At 36.0% G+C, this 24,793-nt stretch overlaps 1 protein-coding gene across 1 annotated transcript in view; it reads left to right on the forward strand.

Annotated features, from left to right (window-relative positions):
- LOC123559993 (intraflagellar transport protein 46 homolog) overlaps positions 1-24,793 on the forward strand; it is a 74,989-nt gene that overhangs the window by 49,368 nt on the left and 828 nt on the right.

Consider the following 24,793-nt stretch of genomic DNA (forward strand, 5'->3'; position numbering starts at 1 on the left):
CACATCATGGATGATTTATTAATGATTCTCTGACATCCTAATTAATCAGCACACAACTACCACACAGTAGAAGCAACTACCTACGCATGCTGAATGTGTGGAATGAGTGGATGTTACTGCCGGAGATATAATTGAGCCGTGCCATGGGAAAACCAACATAGTGGGTGTGCGACCAGCATGGATCCAGACCAGCCTGCGCATCCGCCCAGTCTGGTCAGGATCCATGCTGTTCGCTAACAGTTTCTCCAATTCCAATAGGCTTTTAAATCGAACAGCATGGATCCTGACCAGACTGCGCGGATGCGCAGGCTGGTCTGGATCCATGCTGGTCGCACACCCACTATGTTGGTTTTCTCATGGCACGGCTCATATCATGCCATATATACGCGCTACCAGGATTCTCAGTAATCTGTGACTGAACAAACTATCCACCATATTTACATAGTAACCTTCATCCTGTTAAATTTCTAAAAATGGACTGGTCCATCTTCCAGTTTGGGCAGTATCATTTATTTTTCAAAGGGGTGTTCACTGAAAATTTACTTTACTGAATAGCAAACAGTGCAGACCATGATCAGCCAGCAGGCTATTGACAACAGATCTTGGTCTGCACTGGCCTCGGAAAGGCAAATTCACTTGCCACCAGCAGGCTAAAGGTTAACAGTTAGTGACTAAATGCCCATATTTAATTCACTGATACACCAAATAATACTTTGTAACTGTTGTAAGCACTAAAGGTTGCTTTGGAACATTACCTTGAAAATGTCAACTAAAGTAACTACGTTATTCAAATCAATGAAATCAAAAGGGAGATAACTTCAACATGCCAAATTAAGGAAGATCTATAAACATGCTAAGAAACAAACAAAACAATATAAGTCATGCAATAAGATAAATTCTAGCATAAAACTTCAGTTTGTCGTTTTCAGTTGTTGTTGTTTATTTTTAAAGTAAATGCATGTTTACACAGAGATTCTCGTGCTTGTGTGTTGTTAACAAACTTTTTAAATGTGCATTCCATGGCCACTGGCATAAAGGGAAAATGTATTACAACCCTGTACATTTCAGATGGACAATATACATTGTATTCAGTTTTCAGCTTTTTATATGTTTTATGCTAGAACAGCATTAACACAGGTTTGTTTTATAAGTTCAGCAAAATCCCTTTGGATATGCTTGTTCCCAGTGGCTCTACCGGGTTCGGGCACTGGAAAATCCCTAGGGATTCTGCTGATATTACAACATGGAAAAGCATGAGTTATCCCTATATAACGTTCTACACAAATATTTGAATCTCCACAAACCACTTTTAAAACAATAAACATCTATGAAAATTTAGAATAAACAAAACTTCAGGAATAAAGTTGCAGTGAAATAGTGGAACTTGTGAATGGGATAAATATGAGGTGGATAAAATCATGCCAGTGGTCAACTGTTACCCTGGCAACAAAATAACTGGTCTTGTTGTTAACAAATTGCGTTTGTTTATTCTCTTGTGCCAGACCTGATTTGTGTGTCAAGTTTGTCTGAAGTCACGTTATTCACATTAAAGAATTTACTTATATAACGAAACATTGGTCTGTCAATGTAACCAGTGCTCCTAAATTCCATAAAAGTATTCACTTGTTCTCCACAACTCTCCCACAAATTCTTCACTGGTCAGAGCTCAGACAACATCCCCACAAAGCTCAGACAGTTTTCCCAACAATTCAGATGGTGGACAAATGGCTTCAAACATATTGTCCTGTCTTAATTATCACCAGAACTTCAACCTCATGATCCCTCGGCTAGTATTCTTGTGTTCCACCTAGAGAGCTAACTGAGTGCCCCCATTTATATAGCACAATAAATTACTGGCAAAAAGCATAACTAAATTATTATATTATAATTTCATGCACAGAAGTCATTACTGTTATTATTTGCACCAGTCTGACACAGGTAAATAAACATACACAATCTGAGAATCAGTCTGACTGGATTCCACAACACTTACCTCCTGATCAGGCGGGTTTATCTTGTCACCAAACTCATCATCAGATGGATCGGACATCCTCGGGTCAGGAGGAGTTGATCCTCGGCTGCGACCTGGACCTGTCAATAATAACAAAATTCCGATCTAGAGGAAGTAATAGCCAGCCACTATGGCACTAGATTTCAAATACTGTTATCTTAGCCTGGCACTAGATTTTAAACATCATCCTTAGCTGGTCACTAGATTTTACAAATTATCATCATTCTTAGCTAGTCACAAGATTTTAGAAATTATTATCTGAGTTTCAAAAACTTTTATCTTTGCTGAGCCACTGGATTTAAACATTACCTAATCCAGGCACTAGATTTTACAAATTATTATCTTAGCCAATCACTAGATTTAACATTGTTATCTATATATCATTATACGGATTAAATAAAAGCACTGTTAAAACCTACGGCTCTGAATACTGTAAGTTCACTTCACTAATGTTAAGAATCAATAGCAATGTTTTATTCATCAACTTCTCACATACTACTTGTTCAAAATGGAAAGGTATTGGATCGCAATAAAAAGATTTTAACAAGAGGGTCATGATGACCCTGGATCGCTCACCTGAGTAATATGAGCTACATGTTTCAAATGTCAAACTGATGATAAAATATTAAGAGTCAGTAGGTCACATTCATGGTCAATGAAATTCAGTTTTACGATTTGTGTGCAAAACTGTGTATGTCATCAAAATTTCAAGGCTGTATCTTAAAAAACAATAAAGTAGGTCAGTAGGTCAAGGTCACAGTCAAGTGACATCATATTACTTCTGGCCATCAGGTAATTATAGTTAAACAGTCTTGAAAATAGTATCAGAAGATTTTTTAAGTATTTTTCCTATATAACTCACATGATAACTAAGTGACCCCAGGGCGGGGCCTCTTTTAAACCCAGGGGCATAATTTGAACAATTTTGGTAGAGGACTACTAGACAATGCATCATACCAAATATCAAAAGTCTAAGTGTTGTGGTTTCAGACAAGAAGATTTTTAAACTTTATTTCCTATATAAGTCTATGTAAAACTTAGGACTCCCAGGGCGGGGCCATGTTTGACCCTAGGGGGAAAATTTGAACAACCTTGGTGGAGGACCGCTAGATGATGCTACATACCAAATATCAAAGCCCTAGGCCATGTGGTTTTGTACAAGAAGATTTTCAAAGTTTTCCCTATATAAGTCTATATAAACCATGTGACCCCTGGGGTGGGGCCATATTTGACCCTAGGGGGATAATTTGAACAATCTTAGTAGAGGACCACTAGATGATGCTACACACCAAATATCAAAGCCCTAGGCCATGTGGTTTTGTACAAGAAGATTTTCAAAGTTTTCCCTATATAAGTCTATATAAACCATGTGACCCCTGAGGCGGGGCCATATTTGACCCTAGGGGGGATAATTTGAACAATTTTGGTAGAGGACCACTAGATGATGCTACACACCAGATATCAAAGCCCTAGGCCCTGTGGTTTTGGACAAGAAGATTTTTTAAGTTTTTCCTTCCAGTTGCCATGGCAACCAGAGTTCTGCATGGAATTCAATTCTTTGAACAATTTTGAAAGGGGGCCACATAAGGATCATTCCTGTGAAGTTTGGTGTAATTCTGCTCAGTGGTTTTCAAGAAGAAGATTTTTTTAGAAAATGTTGACGGACGGACGACACAAGTCGCACGACAGACATTGAGCGGTCACAAAAGCTCACCATGAGCCTTTGGCTCAGGTGAGCTAAAAACAGATGCTCAAATTCATTCCCTTTTTGGTGTATAGATTATACAATTCAACTTTATTTGTTGCTGGATATTTTATTATCCATAGGGAACATTAAGACAGCAGCTATCCTTATGTTATGTGTTTATAGGTTTAACATTATTACATAGTGAGTCTGATAACCAAAATTAACAAAAACAATACTTACGTGAAATAAGTTGGGAAATCAATATATCAGTACTGCATGTTGAGGGAAAAAACTAGTACGTTCTTACACCAAAATTATAGCTTTAAGTTAAAACATCAAAGCAAAAAATAATATAATGTATACATATAATGTAGGGATATACAACTATAAAATCATTTTGCATTCTTTTAAATGTATTTCGAGCATGAAGTATAAGTACAAAACCTACACCATAGCTGTTTCAAATAAAACTTATACAAAACATTGAAATATAAAATATAAAAATCTACGTATTATCAAATGATTATAAATCAATACAAGTCATTAATGCAGCTGCATTTACTTATTATATACCAGTTTAGCATTTCCTGATAAATTGCACACCACTGTTATTTTCTAAGAGAAATAACTTCAGAATAAGAAAATGTAAATGCTCAATTCTGGCTAGTGGTTAAGGTGTTATAAGGGGGGCATAATAAGGGTTGTCAAATTAATCATTTTAATAATAATGCAAACAGACACTTATTTTTAAGAATCAAACACTGTTGATTTTTCTATAGTTTAGGTATCGAATGATATAGACATGTAATTCTTGTAATATATTGTGTAATTTACAACTCAGTTCACCTCAGTTCAAAGTTTGATTTATTTAAGGCCATCAAAAACAAACAAACAAACTTTAGTTATTTTTTTCCAAGTGATGATAAACACTGGTCACTTTTGTAGAAATGATCTGATGCAATCACTGTCTTGTTGTGACTATACCACTCTTAGAAAATGGCCATGGTGTGCAACTTATTTCGAGATATTACAAGAGTATACTAATACGTTAAAAAATCTCAAAAACATAAAAAAATATAGACAAATAAGCCACCTTTGAAATTCAGGAAAATATTATCACATTTAACACAGTGTTTCGCTAAAACATTATATATTAAGTACTACAATTATATAACTGTGGTACATCTAATAAATGTGTGAAAAATCAATTATGACCATCTGTTGTTCCAGAGATCCTAACTCTAGTCAGTTGTGGTATTTTATAAGCAGTGCTTAAAAACAGTGTGTTTGCTCGACTCAACCAGTGAAAGCACGTGCTTTAAAGAACTCTGTTGCTATTCCTAGATGCCAGTAAAAGTGAAAGAGAGAACAAGAGAATGGTAAAACATGTATGCTCCCCATGATGGGTTGGCCCATTTTCAGTCCCGTGATCACTATGAACTTGACCTTTGACCTACTAACCCCCAACAGAATAGGGGGCATCTACTCTTCATAAGTCAAATCATGCTACCAAATTTGAAGGTTCTGGGTGCAGTGGTCCTCAAATTATTGGGCGGAAACCATTTTTAAGATTCAGGCATCTGTGACCTTGACCTTTGACCTACTGACCCCAAAAACAATAGGGGTCATCTACTTCACAAGACTAACTGAGCTACCATGTTTTAAGGTCCTAAGTCAAGTGGTTCTAAAGTTATTGGGCAGAACAGTTTACAAGGTTCACGCCACTGTGACCTTGACCTTTGACCTACTGACCCCAAACCCATTTCAGTAATCTATTTCATAAGCCAAGTCATGCTACTAATTTTGAAGTTCCTGGGTCAGGTGGTTCTCCACCCATTTTCAAGGCTCAGACCCCTGTTACCTTGACCTTTGACCTCCTGACCCCAAAAGCTACAGGGTTTATCTACTGAAGGTTATGGGTCAAGTGGTTCTCCAGGTATTGGGCAGAAACCATTTTCAAGGTACAAGCCTTGTGACCTTGACCTTTGACCTAATGACCCAAAAAACTATTGGGTTCATCTACTTCATAAGCCCAATCATGCTACCAAGATTGAAGGTTCTGGATCAAGTGGATGTCCATTTATTGGGCAGAAACCTTCACTCTATGGACCGACCAAAAGAAGCAACCTACAGGTGCAATTAGCAATATACCCCCGTTTCTTCTGAGGTGGGGCATAAAAACAGTTATGTCTGACTACCTGGAATTACCATATGAAAGATGAGTAAAACTAAAATAAGCAGACATTTATAAGCATTAAGACATTTTGCACTAAACATAATTGAGCAGCATCATGAGAAAACCATTTAAACCAACTTAGTGCGTTTGCGACCAGCATGGATCCAGACCAGCCTGCGCATCCACGCAGTCTGGTCAGGATCCATGCTGTTCACTTTCAAAGCCTATTGCAATTAGAGAAACAGTTAACGAACAGCATGGATCCTGACCAGACTGCGCGGATGCGCAGGCTGGTCTGAATCCATGCTGGTCGCAAACGCACTATGTTGGTTTTCTCATGGTGCGGTTCATACAATAACTACCCTGCCATGCTTTCTAATCACAAAACAATATCCCAGAATGTTTTCTGTTGCTACACATGCAGTTCTAGTTTTATTACTATAGTCATTTACTCCTCTTTTGAAGAATTTCAGATCCATATATATATTTTTAACGCAAGACTTTACTAGTAACTGTCAATCAAACAACACTGACATCTTTTTCTAACGTTCTAACTTTGTTTCCTATTTTAAAGAGGCATTTATTCATACCTATAAGAGCCCTAACATCAAATTTCTGTTTGTGGGCTAAACAGAAAACTATCGTAACTGGTATTAAACGAAGGAGAAGTTACCACAGTTTTCTGTCCAGCCACCAAAATGTTTTAGGCTAAGATCATTTGAGTACCAAGGTGAGTTTCCTGTCGATACATGATATATATTCCACAAATAAAGGACTGAGGACAAATTCTAATTGGTTCTAAATATTACAAAAAGATATATATGGTAACAAAAAAAGAAAGAAAAAAAATGGGTCCAGTAAAAACAAACTACACTTTTGTATTATATTACCTGAAATTATTTATAGTATAGTCTTAAGAAAAAAAAAAAAATTAATCTGTAAGAAATCGTTATCCCTTCCTTTGTTACATTTTTTCATAAGCACACAAAATAGATCCAACATAAAATTAGAATTGTACATCAGACTTGAATAAAGTCGTGAATAAAATATGTCTACTACAAGAACTATTCCTTAACAAGACAGCCAGCATGGCCCTAGATCGCTCACTGACTTTCACAGATTACATGATCATTAGTGACATCAGTGTTTTTCTTCTGACCAATCTGGGGCCAGAATTGGGCCCCAATCCCAATGACAAATAGTATGTTTTTTTCCCAATTTCAAAGCTAAAATTCCCAAAGTAAAATTTACTGTCTTTTTTCATCTTTTTCAAACAAGAATAAAACCTTAAACATTTGAAAGACAAGACAGTTTGCTAACTTAATGCATAATGATAAATTATGGCAATTTTTTTCTTAAATGTGACATTTTTATATAAAATATGACTTTTAACAATACCAAATTTAGGCATTTTATGATGCATTTTTCCCAATTGTAAAGGCCCTGGCCCCACTCCCAAATTAGTGGGGAAAAAACACTGGACATGTAAGGAAAATATCTGTAAGGTTATTTTGTTATAAGGCCTGTGTTTCCAGACGAGTCCTCACAAAATAAGTATGGACGGGTAGTGTCCATGTATGGAAGGAATTTGATAGAGGGTCTCTCAAGAAACATTTGTGTGAAATTATTTGTTGAAGTCGAGTCAGCATTTTGAAAAGAGACATTTCCTAAAATTTTCCATAAAGACATATAGAGAAAACTAGCCCCACCCCCTGGCCGCCATGTTTTGCAACAAATCAGAATGACCTCAATAAATCTTGTAGGTCATTTAAGGAACATTGCAGAGGAACTGTTTTACAATTCCACCAGCAATTTGAGAAAAGAGGTATTTCAAAAATTTCCATTAGGCCATACAGGGAAAACTAGCACCTTGTACTATGTTTCCTATCAAATATGAAGATTTAAAGGAATTTGGTACACTTAACTAAGGAACTAATACTGTCAAATTATTCTGAAACTGAGCCAGCAGTTTCAGAGCAGAAAACTTCAAAGTTCATCAAATAGCAATTTTAAGAAGACTAGCCCCGCTCACTGGCAGCCATGTATTTGACGAAACAAATTTACCTTAAGGATGACAACCCGTAATAGGCCTCAATTTCACCAAAAGCGTACATACAACTTGATAATGTAAGCTTTGAAAATGTCAAACAATAGAAATAAGGTGCATATTGGCAAGTTATATAGTGACAGAAGTTCTCAAAAATTTCCTTTAGATTACCTTCCCTCATAATTTTGTTTTTTCATGAGTTATCTCCCCTGAAAACTAGAAACAAATAATTTTCTCTTTTTCCCTATGGGGTATTTTAGATTTCTTTTTGATATTTGTATCAGAATCATATAATGTAGCAGAATTTCTACCGCAATATTTTTTCAAAACTCAAGCTCTGATGCTCATAATCAAAGAAATTATATATTTCCTTAGGCATCAACGTTAACTTCAATACCGATTATCTCCCCAAAAAATGATAAAATTCGAAAAATCTCTTGGTGAAAAACGTTTTTAGTTTTGAATGTCTTTATAAATAGTGACTAAATTTCATTTAAATATTACCATCCAGTTACAAGATATGAAATATGGCTATTACACCATGTTATCCTTAAGGAATTTGATACTGCGTGTCTTGAAGTACAATGCTGTGAAAATATTTTAAAACTGGGCCAGGAGTTTGAGAAAAGAAGACTTTCAAACTTCCTTATAAAGCCACAAAGGGGAAAACTGGACCCACCTCCTGGAGGCCATTCTTTTTTTTAACAAGAGCTGTCCGTAAGACAGCCAAGCTCGACTATTCGAAATATTGTCACAGAAGCAGGAAATTATTACCCAAAATGTTAAATATCAAAAGAGTTTTAAGTTCGAAACGGGACATAATTTGACCAAAATGCATATCAGAGTTATGGGACTTGATGCTATCAACTAGTTTAATAACCCCGAAGAAACATGTTAAGTTTCAATTCCATATCTGCATTAGTTTTGGAGATAGTAACTTGCATGTAAAACTTTAACCAGAATTTTCTAAGTCCAAAAGGGGGCATAATTTGCTCAAAATACATGTTAAGAGTTATGGAACTTGACCCAGTGAGTTTGGTAACTGACCTAGAAAAAGAATAAATAAGTTTCAAAGCTATATGCCTTTTGGTAATAGCTGTATGTACTTGCACGCAAAACTTTAACCAGGATTTTCTAAGTCCAAAAGGGGGCATAATTTGCCCAAAATACATGTCAGAGTTATGGGACTTGATTCTATCAACTAGTTTTATAACCCCGAAGACACATGTGAAGTTTCAATTTAATATCTGCATTAGTTTTGGAGATAGTAACTTGCATGTAAAACTTTAACCTGGATTTTCAAAATATCAAAAGAGTTTTAAGTTCGAAACGGGACATAATTTGACCAAAATGCATATCAGAGTTATGGGACTTGATGCTATCAACTAGTTTAATAACCCCGAAGAAACATGTTAAGTTTCAATTCCATATCTGCATTAGTTTTGGAGATAGTAACTTGCATGTAAAACTTTAACCAGAATTTTCTAAGTCCAAAAGGGGGCATAATTTGCTCAAAATACATGTCAGAGTTATGGGACTTGGCCCAGTGAGGTAGGTAATTGATCTAGAAAAAGAAAAAATAAGTTTCAAATCAATATGCCTTTTAGTAATAGCTGTATGTACTTGCACGCAAAACTTTAACCAGAATTTTCTAAGTCCAAAAGGGGGCATAATTTGGCCAAAATGAAGGTCAGAGTTATGGGACTTGACCCAGTGAGGTAGGTAATTGATGTAGAAAAAGAAAAAATAAGTTTCAAATCTATATGCCTTTTAGTAATAGCTGTATGTACTTGCACGCAAAACTTTAACCAAAATTTTCTAAGTACAAAAGGGGGCATAATTTGGCCAAAATGAAGGTCAGAGTTATGGGACTTGGTGCTATCAACTAGTTTTATAACCCCGAAGACACATGTGAAGTTTCAATTCAATATCTGCATTAGTTTTGGAGATAGTAACTTGCATATAAAACTTTAACCAGAATTTTCTAAGTCCAAAAGGGGGCATAATTTGCTCAAAATACATGTTAGAGTTATGGAACTTGACCCAGTGAGGTTGGTAATTGACCTAGAAAAAGAATAAATAAGTTTCAAAGCTATATGCCTTTAAATGATAGCTGTATGTACTTGCATGCAAAAACTTAACCAAGGTGTGACGCCGACGCCAGGGTGAGTAGAATAGCTAGACTATTCTTTGAATAGTCGAGCTAAAAATGAAACTGAATGATCTGAGAGTCCCTTAAGGAACCCTGCTTTGAAATTATTTTGAAAATGAGCCAGGCATTTCAAGGAAGAAGAATTCAAAGGCCCCCACCCCCCACCACTCATGATTTTTAATGAAACAAAATGATTTAAACTTGATGATATTATTTCAAAGTCAGGCCAGCAGTTTCCAAGGAGGGTATTTTTAAAGATTTTCCTTTTGGTATCCATGGCAACCAGAATTCTTAATGGATGACCTAGATTTGAAGGAATCTGCAAGGTTACCACCCAAGGAACATTCCTGTGAAGTTTGGTTGTAAATGGCTTTGTGGTTTACAGGATACTCTTTAAAGAAATCGTGGACAATGGGTGGACAATGGACGGACGATGGACATCCAACGATCATAAAAATAGATTCAAGTTATTATGATATGATGACTTGAACAAAATGTCTACGCATGCATAACAACAGAATAGTATTGTGCGTGCATGTATATTACCTTGCGGCCTCCCTCGACCTGGTACACCCAGGCGAGCCCCTGATGATGGAAAAAGTCATGATTAAAAAGATGTCTACCTTCTACCTGTCAAAGGGGAGATAATCCCACCAATGACTCAATACCTGTATAAATCAAATTAAGGGGAGATAACCATTTAAATGACACAAAAAGCTTTATTTCTGACTAATTTAGATAATGCAAAGTTAAAACTAGTCACTTGAAATGACAGTAAGAAACTCACATGATACTTTTAAAGCTGCACACCTCCAAATTGATGGGAAAAAAATAAATTTAGGAAATACTTAATTAACAGAGAAAGACATTTTAAAGTGAATCTGTGCATTTTAGGAATTTTTAATCTATAAATATACACTTTCAGGCAATGAAATGTGTAGTGTTAGTCACACTACTGAAATTTGATATAAAACAGACTGAAGGAATTTTGCTGTATTTTTTATTATTTGATAAAACAGTGCTCATTTATCTTTTTTCAGCAAGTAACATCTAATGATTTCCGCTTAAAAAATGGAAATTTTGTTGTTCTCCTGGAGGTATGTCCCTTTAAATATTTTTCATATCTCTGCAGGGCTTCCATTAAGTGGCGTCCCGGCGTAAAATACGCCAAAAATTGTAATCCGTACGCCAATACACAAAGTCAGAGGCGTACCAAGGACTTCCGATATTTTCAAAGGACGACAAAATCAATACACCGTGACGTAACTTCACTTGAATGACGTGATTAGCTCCGCCCCGACGAAACTAATCAAAGCGGTTTAAATAACTCTTTGATTGACAGCCTCGTATAAACTGCTGGCAGTGTTTGAAGTGTGAGACTAGTGTGAAAGCATCGTGTTTGATAGAGACCGTCTGTAAATGTAAACCGTTATCCAGATCAGTTGACATATTTAGAAGACGCTAATTGCCGACAATAAAACATTACATGCATTTGGCTCGGATTAAATTGGTGAAACAAGCTCCGAAGTCGGAAGACAAAGTAACTAATTGTGGAAAATATATCGATAATTTCCGCACAAAACACCTCAGCAAGTCACTATTTTCTTCTAGCAAATGACATTTCACATCCAGTTTAAATTAAAACATTTTTTTCGATCGGTAATAAATTTGCTACTTACTTTGGATTTTCGTGAATGATAAATCCTATTTTTATAGTATTTTTTGGAGAAAAAACAAAACAAAACAAAACATTAAATTTTCCTCCTTAAGAACTGAAATCTTTGACTCAATTTGATGACACCAGCACGTGGCTTCAAAGGGAGGTGTCGGCAAAATTTTCCTTTATTGATTTTCTTTAATGTGGGATGAAAGTTAACTGGTCGAGTATTGCCAGGTGAATGACGTAATTTGACATAATTCTACTCCAAGTAAAATGTACTTAGGATTTTTTAAAGTGGATTTTCGTTATGTAGCTGAACAACAGTAAGTCTGTTTATTTTAATAAAATGCTGACTGTTGATATAGGACAATAATAAATAATAAAACAATAAAATATTTTTTGTTAAATAAAATGTTTTCTGATCATTCTAGTAGTCCTTTTATTCTGTTACTTTAGATATGATGATGATAGTAATGATGATGATGATGATGATGATATTGAAAGTCATTGTACTAAGTGATACTACGTAGGACTCCAAGAAAGTATAAGAGGGACTCCAAAATCTGAATGTTAGGCAGTCCTGACTCCATGAAATTGAATCCTAATGGAAGCCCTGTCTCTGAGACAAAGCCTGTTTTCTTAGATGAGGAAAGTAAGCCATGGTCATCGTTCTTTTGTAACTTGTCAAGCTTTGTACCAGCAAAGTTACTTCATACTGTATGAGAAATTGGAACAGGACTTCCAAATTTCATAGTAATTATGATAATATGACAACTGAATAACACAAGTATTAACAAATATATTTTCACAAACATTCTCCTTTACTCACCTGTTTGTGTGACACGAGGTGTTGGTGAGTATACGCTAGCAATTTCTTCCTCGTCTGGGACGTCGAGAGATTCGTCGTAAGGCTGATTCTGATGTACCTGAGCCTACAATAACAACAGGAGTTTTTTTACAGTGTGAACCATTACATAACATTACTACCAACACAACACTGCTTTCCAGTGAAGGGCCAACATCATTCCAATCATCAATGAAATTAATAAAACAATCCAACCTGTCTTACACAGCCACTGAAGGGAAGTGGTCAAATTGGCTGCTTAAGGCAACTGACCACTTAATGGAGGTTAGAAATTGTGGGGGGTTTTCAGGGCTATTTTCTGTAAAATTCATCAACACAACCACCAGCATCATCCTCATTACCATATTCATCATCGTTTTACATTACATAAATACAAAAGGAAATAGAAAACAGTAACTTTTTATTATATTTTGTCTCATAGTTTTTTCAATAATGACTCTAACTGGTATCATACAACATTATTATGTACAGTCAAACACATACATGACAATAACAATCTAGTAAAAACGACTATCCTGTACTGGCTAATATAAGAGTTGCCTTGAAGATGACACTAGCATTTTTTACACAGTTAATCACAGTAAGTCAGTTATTTTGCTTTGATTCACTCCAGGCCAGGGGACTCTATTATATCACTTCAAATCTCCTATCAGATTGGCCTCTAATTAAATGGAGAAATGAGTGTATTTTTTATGCTAAAATTCAATACATTTTTGAAAGAAAATTGAGAAAAAAATGCCTTTACTCATAAGTTATTAACACAAGGCTGTACAGAGTAAATAATGTCAAGCTGGCTGAATTTATAATGCTGGCAAGGACTCTCTTCACTAAGAAAGACTTGAAAAGTCCATTTCCACAGAAAGGAGGAAATTACCCCCCATGAATGTGTTTATCCGTTAGCCTTGCAGTGCTTAATTGTATATTTTATTAATGAACCGCCAATGTCCCCAGCGGTCATGTCAAGACTTTTCTTTTGATTCCAATTTCGCAATACTTTGTGGATGTTGCAAGGACTGTGTCTAAACTTTTACCATGTTATTGAATTAATTCCCAGCCAAAATGAGATAAAACATTTAAACCCATCACTGAGAAAATAATTCTGTATCCATTTTACTTAACTGTTTATATCTCGGTTGAAGGTCATATAACAGGGTGGCCACCAAAAATCTGAAGTAAATTTCCCTGATAATTCCCTGAATTTTCCCTGACAGGATAGTCAGTTTCTCTGATACTTTGTTCGGCGTAGCAACAATTGTGAATAAAATGTAGTATTATTATGCCCTCTATCTTCCCCTTCTAGCCTACCTTCTCCACCAATAAACTTGTTTATTTTACATCTATTCTATATATATATATACATATGAAATTATATTCATTATTTATTTTATTTTCAGACTCCTGTTTTAATAATCAATTATATAGGTACCTTAAGATCTCATTGAGCAACTTCAGTAAGAGTAGTAAGCATGGTAACAACTCAAAACAGCTCAAAAAAGAAAACTTCAATACTTCAGCAGCAATTACTTACATTTCACATACATGTAAATACCATTATTTATTTTGTAACTTGTTGTGATACTAATTCCACTGTCTTTTATTGCCTATCACATTGATTATTCAAATTAACAATGTGATTACAGCTTTAATCAGTTATCATGTTTTAATGCAAATGAACTGAACCTGATTTTTAACATTCTCCTTTACAATGCCACAAACTACAATCTTCATAATCATACTGCACATTAAAGCAGAAGGTTACAAATAAGCCTTTAAGCATTACAAATATATAACTTTCTAAACATTATCAATGTTCTACATCACAATCATTCTAGCCATTCAGGTTTCTAACAAGCTATACTCACAAAACTACCAGTAACTGCAGTTTTCACTTTGAATTTAAAACACTATTAATGTTAGTACAATTTTGTAAATCAAAACAGGATGTTACACAAACAATCCAGCACTTTAGTTTCTTATATGGAGCAGTGGGAAATCACTTTTCCTGCAGTTTTAACTTTGAACTTAAAAAGATCAAGAGCTGTCACTAATGGTGACAAATGCCCCCGCAGCACCTTGACCTTTGACCTGGTGACCCCAAGTCAGTAGGGGTGGTGTACTCAATAAGTACTATCAGCATGTGAAGTTTGAAGGTCCTGGGTGAAGTGGTTCGCGAGTAAAGTGCCTTCATGCAAAAAGTTAACATTGATCCCTGTGACCTTGACCTTTGACCTGGTGGCCCCAAAGTCAGTAGGGGTGGTGTACTCAATAAGTACTATCAGCATGTGAAGTTTGAAGGTCATGGGTGCAGTGGTTTGCGAGTAAAGTGCCTTCATGCAAAAAGTTAATGTTGTGACTAACAAACTAACTAACAGACGGACAGTTGAAAACTAATATGCCTCCCTTCGGGGGCATAAAAATATTAAATCTAGACAAATGGTCTTCAAGATTTGACATAAAAGTTTCTTCGAAAATGAATTAGTCCAATAAATTAGCATACAAAAGTTACTGTCAACACCTCCTTGCATTCGTAACAACATTTTCATCTTTCTGGTAAACAGTTTAAAACTCAAGTCATGACATGTGACACCAGCATAATGACTTTGTGGCCAGTATGGATTAAAAAAGCCTGTACTCTGATCAGGAACTATCCTGTTCATTCTTAGCTCGACTATTCATAGAATAGTAGAGCTACTGAACTCACCCATGCGTCGGCGTCCTGATTTGGTTAAGGTTTTGTATGTAAGCTGGTATCTCAGTAACCACTTGTGGGAATGGATTGAAACTTCACACACTTATTCACTGTGATAAACTGACCTACACTGCATAGGTTCCATAACTCTATTTTGCTTTTTTATGAAATTATGCCCCTTTTTCGACATAGAAATTCTTGGTTAAGGTTTTGTATGTAAGCTGCTATCTCAGTAACCACTTGCAGGAATGGATTGAAACTTCACAAACTTGTTCACTGTCATGATCTGACATGCACTGTATAGGTCCCATAACTCTACTTTGCAAATTTTTCAAAATTATGCCCCTTTTTCGACTTAGAAGGTTTTGGTTAAGTTTTTGTATCTAAGCTGGTATTTCATTATCCACTTATGGGAAAGGATTGAAACTTCACGCACTTGTTCACTTTATGAGCTGATAAGCACTGTGAAGGTTCCATAACCCTTTTCCCTATTTTTACAAAATTATGCCCCTTTTTCGACTTTTGTATCCATTCAGTTGACAAGGCTGTTGAATAGTCGAGCGTTGCTGTCCTCCGACAGCTCTTGTTCTTTATACAGTTAATGTGCACAAACAACATGGATCCTGATCAGACTACACAGAATGTACAGGCTAGTCTTGATTCCATTACTGGTTTCAAAGCCAAAGAGTCTTCTCATGAAGTTGCTAATTTTATGGTTTTGAAAATACATTTCATAATTATGCTTTTCAAGACTAATGTTAATGTTTATTAATAACTGGCAAAAGTCTAACAAGTAACTACTACCAATACACAGGCACTTCTAATGCCTGATTCAAATGTTGGTATACATTTTGTTAATGTCAGTAATGTACTGTCACTCAATTTTAGTTGAGTAACAACTTCTGCTTGCTTTGCAACCTCTTTCTTGTCCCTTATCAGGTAATGCCACTGATTGACCTGGCAGACTAAAATCATGCTTCTTCAAAGAGTCTTAGAATCATCAAACAGTGAGTGCATTTGCTAAGTATAGTATTCTGTATTATATAAAATAAATGTTACTATTCTGAAGAAGAGAAACCACCAGTAGCCAAGACATAATTATACAGCCTTTTAAATTTTTTCTTTCAATTTTTGAAAAATTCCCTGATAATTCCCTGATTTTTTCAAAATTTTCAAATTCCCTGAATTTTCCATGCAGGGAATTTTTTTTAGCCTTTTTCCCTGTTTCCCCTGTTTTCCAGAGTCGGTGGCCACCCTGTATAACAGCTGATTAAAACTACATGTACATTTTGATTGGTGGATGAAAAATTCCACAGGTTTCCGAATGGAACTGATATTTTCTTAAGGGGTGTGCAGGTGCTCTGAGCTGTATTGTTAGACAGTATAATCCGTTGCAAACTGTGGAAATATCTTGTAAAACGTCATAAACCTGAATCCCCTGTGACAGAGTTCTGATACAGAGTGATCTCCCATAAACGATTTACAGCCAACTCATCCCTACTTTTGTCATTTTGTATCCCTTGATGATTTCAAAAATGGTCATTTTGCTCCTATCTCCACACTTTTCGGCCCCTCCTTTTTAGTCTTTTTTTGGTCAAAGTTTCCTAGATTGTGATTAATATAATTATGATGTAAAATATGTGTTCTGTAAAATATTTTCTACATAAAAAAACATGAAAATGTGCATTGACTATCAACTTATCTTTTTTTAAAGATACTTCTTGTTTGACATCATTTTAAAATCAAGGATTTATGCTTAAACACAGTGTTGCTTACCTTTTATTAAAAGTTAAAAAACAAAAACTTTTTCACTAAAATTCTTAAAATTTCACAATAACCAGGCTTGTATCATGATTTTTATCATGTTTTCTGGTGTGTTTTTTCTCGGATCTTTTTCTAGGACATTAGGGGTTCTAACTGACCAATCAGAGAGCTGCATTTTCGAGTACCTGCCAGTTTTCACTTGGGTATAACGAAGTATATTTACAATGAACATATAGTGACTTTAGAAATAAATATCACACTATTTTAGATATCAAATTAAGATTTTTCGCTGCACATGCCCCAGATGATGCTACAAACAACTTTGAAGATTTATTGGAATATTATATCAATTAAATACCTTTATTTTAGTTAAAAGTTTTAGATTTTACACAGGGAGTCTATGATAAAGTCTGAGTAAAATGTAATCAATACCCAAGTGAAATTAGTATCATTCCGCAATGTTTTGTACATGTTAAAATTATGAATATACTAGTTAAAAATAGAACTGCTACTGAAACATCCACCATGTGGATAAGGATGTTAGCTTTTGTCAGTATAATGTACACTGGCATACTGCCTATAGTCAAATTAGATCGGCACTGCATTTATCAGTAGTGAGTCTAACTAATTGACCATATCAACATTATATGATAAATCCCATCTTTCGGCATTTCCGTAAATAGGTTCAGGGGGCTGGCGAGATTAACCGATATAAAGACCGTGTACAATATTAGCGATTATATTTGCCAGAAGATAAGGATTTATGAAAGTTCTTACTTTCTGACAATGAAACCTCGGCAACAAAATTTTTGCAAAAATAATTTGTTAGCCTTAAAAAATGCGAAAAGTTTCGCACCTTCGGTGTCGAGCCATGGAAGCGGCAGTATAGAATGAAAGACAGAATTTCAAAAATAAAGTAAACTTTGATATTTTTACTACATCTTAATTACAACAATGTTTTAACTTTTATGATTATCTGCAATACTTTTTTCATTCATTTTCTTTGTTTAAACCTTGAAAAAGTATAATCTTAAACACTACCCCTATATAGCGGTATGGCCGGAACTGGTGTTTATTGGTGGTTTATACCGGAAAACAGGATTTAGCCTATAATGTCGATATCGAGAATGACGTTGTACAAATAAGAAAAATACAGTAGTTTCGGCTAATTCGGCGCGTCGGGTAATTCTGCGCACCTTCATTTGCATATTCACGTAAACAATCTCTGACGTCACTATGCGTTTGCAGATGCGTTTATCCGGCATTTTTACTGTAATTTACATTGTTTAAGGGTAAATGAAGATTTTCCAGTATGAGGTAAGTATTTTTCAAAGCATAACTGATCAAAATCGACAAAAGATTCTGCCTTTCTGAATGTAAATTTGTAAAATCCAACTTACTTTCATTTTGCTTGACAGCTTTGACAGCTGTAGCTATCAATTTATGGATTTAATAGAATCCAGCTGCAGGAAACAGAGGTGTTTTATAATTTTACAGTAGCTTACTATATCACTCTGTGAATTTTACTGCAGCTCTAGTTTCATCATTAAGCTTGAGGTGGAGAAATTTGCACACTTAAAAGTTACAAACTGTTGCTAATTGTCATACCAGTCCCAATGTGTTGTACTGTATGTGCCGGTATATAAGCTATCATTTGTGAATATGACATTGGTAGTGTAAGTTTGCAAAGTTTGGATTGTATAGCTAAGCACCTTGCAGTATTTGGACACTAACCTTGTTGCCGAGTGTTTTACTTAATTAGTACAATGTGCTATAGAATAAACTAAGTGTTTATGTGTTTTTGTAAATGAATGCTGTTAAATACAGATTGTGAAAAGTTTATCCGAGGCGGAGAAGAATCCCAAGCAGATAGATGGTTGGATTGAAAGTATCCGAGAATTACACAGAGTGAAACCTCCGCCTAACGTCCATTACCTCAAGTAAGTTCCAAGAGACAGTTGGATACAAAGTACAGGTGAAACTCGGTATCTCAAATTCCAAGGGAATGAGCGTTTTACGTCAAGATAACCGAAATTAATGTTAATGGAACAAACTGGAAAATGTCTTCGAGATAGCTGGAATTTTGATATAAGTGAGTTTGAGGTATCCAGTTCCAGCTGTATTTACATGAGACGCGCCATGAGAAAACCAACATAGTGCGTTTGCGGCCAGCATGGATCCAGACCAGCCTGCGCATCCGCGCAGTCTGGTCAGGATCCATGCTGTTCGCTGACGGTTTCTCTAATTGCAATAGGCTTTGAAAGCGAACAGTATGGATCCTGACCAGACTGCGCGGATGTGCAGGCTGGTCTGGATCCATGCTGGTTGCAAATGCACTATGTTGGTTTTCTCATGGTGCTGCTCATATTCCTATTGGACATTGTTGAAGTAAAATGATGTTAAAAAAGAATGTATCGTTTCAGGTTTGAAAAGTTTTAACTACTTTTAGTAGGTGCTGATATGAGGGGAGGATTTAAGTGTCTCTGACAGACAAAAGTGTTGAAATCCTGCCTGTATCTTAATGGAGTAGCAGATCTTACTCTCCATGTACATACACATGAAAACTGAAGACTTGTGTATTCGATCATTTGTAAAAATAGCAAGCATTTCAGCTACTTAATTAATCAAGATAATAGGGTTATTATAACGGTAGCTTGATCTGGGTTGCATTATTCGGCTCGAGTGGATTTTGCCAGATCGGATTTCACAAGGCGTGCAAGCGCCGAGTGTGATCCGACCTTGCAAAATCCGCGAGAGCCGAATACAAAGTCCCAGATCTAGCTACTGTTATAATGACTCTTTTATTATATATCTTTACCATTTTGATTCTTGTTTTGTTCTTGAACGAAATCTTCAATGTTTATTGATATTAAATGGAACTTAGTGAAGTTTTATGTGCGCTATTTATAGAAATGTGTCGGGTCATGCATATTAAGTAAAGTAGTCCGGCAGCATACAATACGGAAGGTACAATACGGAATTTAAAAGGCATAATACGGAATTTTTGTCTGTCTGTTCATATTTAATTGTGAAATACAAGCCGATTTTTTGCAGAATTTATCTAGGTATGTAATAAAAAATTTTATTGGGGGATGCATTGTTTGAATATGGATTGATAATAAAATAGTATGTATTATTTACAGAAACATGCCAGACATAGATACATTGATGCAGGAATGGCCACCAGAATTTGAAGAAATGCTGAAAGAGGTAAATGTTGAAATGTATCCTCTTTCATCTTAGATCTACCATAAGCAGTATTTTTATGCCCCCGGCATCTACTGATGCAGGAGGCATATAGTGATCGTCCATCCGTCCGTTCGTTCGTCCGTCCGTCCATACGAGGTTAACCAAATGGGACCGTTTCGTCTAGCATCAATACCCCTTACTAGGATGACTTGATACTAATGCAGATGTAACCTGTGACCATTCCTCATTTTCAGACATCACCTGACCTCCGTTTGACTTTGACCTCATTTTGGACTTAGGTTGCTTTATATGGGCCATCTCTTGGTTAACCAAATGGGACCGTTTCGTCTAGCATCAATACCCCTTACTAGAATGACTTGATACTAATGCAGATGTAACCTGTGACCATTCCTCATCTTCAGACATCACCTGACCTCCGTTTGACTTTGACCTCATTTTGGACTTAGGTTGCTTTATATGGGCCATCTCTTGGTTAACCAAATGGGACCGTTTCGTCTAGCATCAATACCCCTTACTAGAATGACTTGATACTAATGCAGATGTAACCTGTGACCATTCCTCATCTTCAGACATCACCTTACCTCAGTTTGACCTTGAACTTGACCTCATTTTGGACTTAGGTTGCTTTATATGGGACATCTCTTGGTTAACCAAATAGGACCGTTTCATCCAGCATCAGTACCCCTTACTAGAATGACTTGATACTAATGCAGATGTAACCTGTGACCATTCCTCATCTTCAGACATCACCTGACCTCCATTTGACCTTGACCTCATTTTGGTCTTGGGTTGCTTTATATGGGCCATCTCTTGGTTAACCAAATGGGACCGTTTCGTCTAGCATCAATACCCCTTACTAGAATGACTTGATACTAATGCAGATGTAACCTGTGACTATTCCTCATCTTCAGACATCACCTGACCTCAGTTTGACCTTGAACTTGACCTCATTTTGGACTTAGGTTGCTTTATATGGGACATCTCTTGGTTAACCAAATAGGACCGTTTCGTCTAGCATCAATACCCCTTACTAGAATGACTTTATACTAATGCAGATGTAACCTGTGACCATTTCTCATCTTCAAACATCACCTGACCTCAGTTTGACCTTGAACTCGTTTTGGACTTAGGTTGCTTTTTATCGACAAGGATGCCACCGGGGGCATCAAGCGTTTGTTGAACGCAGCTCCTTGTTATCTTTGAAAATTCAAGAAATAATACCTTTACAGCTTATTGTCCCACTCCTCTAACCCTCAATTCAGACTTATGCCCCCGAAATTTGGGATGGCTGGGGGGGGGGGACACTTAGATTTGGCCATGTCTGTCTGTCAGTCCGTCCAAATTTGTGTTGTGCATATCTCAAAAAGTACTTGACCTAGAGTCATCCAACCTTACAGGATTGTTACTTGGCATGTTGAGTTGTGCATCTGCTGTTTTAATTGGGATGTCACACAGCCAAACCAGAGTTATAGCCCTTGACATAATCGAAAATATGCATGCAGTGCCATGAGTTGGGGCACCAGTATCCTATGGACACATATCTAGTTCATTTTTCATTTGATATAAGGTTTTGCATTGAATTTCCTGAAATTTGCCTCTTGAAGTTTTAAGAGGCTACATAGAAGGATTAAAAAGTAATTTCACAAAACTGCAAATGAAGTATTGGTATTTCTTTCTAGTAATGAAGCCAACCTACAGTATTGTATATATTTTAGGTTGGTTTACCTACAGCAGACTTAGACTGTGATCTGGGAGAGTACGTAGAGCTGATCTGTGGTAGGTATCTACTCATAATTACATGCTTTCACAAAGAGAAAAAAAGCCTGCCCGCTAAGCTCAGTAGAGAGAGCGCAGATCTATCGAACATGGGGTCGTGAGTTTGATCCCTAGGCGAGGTGTATGTTTTCCGTGACAGCTTGATAAAGTTGTGTTTGAAATCATTCATCCTCCACCTCTGAGTCATGTGGGGAATTTGGCAGTTACTTGCAAAGAACAGGCTTGTACTGGTACAGAACTAAGGAACACTGTTTAGGTTAATTGTCAGCTGTTACATAACAGAAATACTGTTGAAAAATGGCATTAAGTCCGAAACGAACAAATAAATCACATATAAAAAGGACTGCTTGGTTACCTTGATATGTGGAGCATAAGACTTCTAATCAGAAAATAAAATCCTAAAATCCTGTAACTGTTATAAAACAAAATAATGTGGTTCACATGTATTTATCCTGTATATAATATTCTATTTAAATTGGAAAAATCCTTATTTTCATTAAAACACACCGATATTGACACTATTCCGACATTTTAGTTGGCACCATACAAGTGCCAAGGAAGAGTGCTACTCATACTTACTATTTTATATAAATCCCGATGCTTTTATACATTTTGTATTTTTAAAAAACAAAGTCAAGTTGCTGTCACATCAGCCACTTATTTGGGGCCATACATGCGCCAAGAAATAGTGCTTTCCTGTGTCTGTCATTTTTGGGAGGGATAAATTCTAACATTATAATAACTTGCAGCTAAACCCATTTTCTTTTGTTACCTAATATGATTTTGAAATCCAGACTCTGTTAATGATGTAATACATGCCTTGGATTGTCACAATGTATGTGTACATTGTATAATTTGAATTATTTAACTTTCAGCTATATTAGACATTCCTATATACAAGAATACAAACCACCACAATGAGAAGGTTCAAGCGTTACATGTATTGTTTACACTGTACTCAGAGTTTAAAAATTCCCAGGTAAATATATTTCAGAAAAAATTGTTTACACTCTACTTAGAGTTCAAAAATTCTCAGGTAAATATATTTCAGAAAAAATTGTTTACACTCTACTTAGAGTTCAAAAATTCACAGGTAAATATATCTCGGAAAAAATTGTTTACTCTATACTCAGAGTTCAAAAATTCTAAGGTAAATGTATTTCAGAAAAAATTGTTAACACTGTACTCAAGAGTTCAAAAATTCACAGGTAAATATATCCTGGGGTGTGAGTGGGGGGGAATTGTTTACACTCTGGTTGGGGAGTGGGGGGGACCTTGTCCGTCCACATTTGTGTGGTGCATATATCAAGTTGAACATGTATTTGAGCTCGAGTCATCAAACCTCACAGCATTGTTATATATCATATGAAAAATATTTTACCTATAGCCACGAAACAATGTAATAATATTATTCAGCATGTGAATTTGTGCAAATGAATTTTTTTTTTTTTTGATTTCACTCTACAAGACCAGAGTTATCGCCCTTGACTTAATCAAAAATATGCATTAAGGGCATTAAAATTTCATGTCGCGTGTATCTCAAAAAGTATTTGACCTAGAGTCATAAAACATTAGAGGATTGTTATGTATCATGTGAAGTTGTGCACCTGGTGTTCTGTTTGCGATTTCACTCAACCAGACCAGAGTTATGGTCTTTGATTTGGTGAAAAGTACACAGAAAGTGCTTAAGAGTTTGCACCTATGTTAAAAATATTCAACCTAGTCATGAAGCCATGTGCAATGACATGAACTGGAGGCAGCAGTGTCCTATGGACACACATCTAGTTTTGTATGGCTTAAAACACTAAAGATGGTCTGTTATATAGGCCATATTTCTTGAAGTCTGAACTGTAACCACCATTCTTTTTATCATGTTTTATCAAATTTTCAGCAAAGAGAGTTTTCATTATTATGCCCCCAAAGGGAGGCATATAGTTTTTGAACTGTCTGTCAGTCTGTCCGCAGTTTTCGTGTCCGGTCCATATTTTTGTCATCGATGGATGGATTTTCAAATAACTTGGCATGAATGTGAACCACAGTAAGAGGACATGTCGTGCGCAAGACCCAGGTCCGTTGCTCAAAGGTCAAGGTCACACTTAGACGTTAAAGGTCATTTTTCATGATAGTGCATTCGTGTCCGGTCCATATCTTTGTCATCCATGGATGGATTTTCAAATAACTTGGCATGAATGTGTACCACAGTAAGACGACGTGTCACGCGCAAGACCCAGGTCCGTAGCTCAAAGGTCAAGGTCACACAGACGTTAAAGGTCATATTTCATGATAGTGCATTGATGGGCGTGTTCGGTCCATATCTTTGTCATTCATGCATGGATTTTAAAATTATTGAGCATGAATGTGTACCACAGTAAGACGACGTGTCATGCGCAAGACCAGGTCCGTAGGTCAAAGGTTCTAAACTCTCACATCGGCCATAACTATTCATTCAAAGTGCCATCGGGGGCATGTGTCATCCTATGGAGACAGCTCTTGTTTTTTACTCACATTGATGACTCGAAAATTTTAGCTGTCAGATACTAATTAACGAATGAAATAGGAAAAGCCAAAGCAAACATGTGTTGTTGAAATATAAATCATGTATTACTAAGTATTTTGTACTAGGTACTGCCTTAGACAGTCATCTTGTCAAAAATGGATAAAAAAAAATGACACTGTATTTTCTGTTCCAATTTGTCCTTGTTTAATATGTTATTTGTACATTATTTATTTTAATGAATACGTATGGAAGAAATTTC

The sequence above is a fragment of the Mercenaria mercenaria genome, chromosome 10 (genome assembly GCF_021730395.1).
Source record: "Mercenaria mercenaria strain notata chromosome 10, MADL_Memer_1, whole genome shotgun sequence".
NCBI classification, from domain to species: domain Eukaryota; kingdom Metazoa; phylum Mollusca; class Bivalvia; order Venerida; family Veneridae; genus Mercenaria; species Mercenaria mercenaria.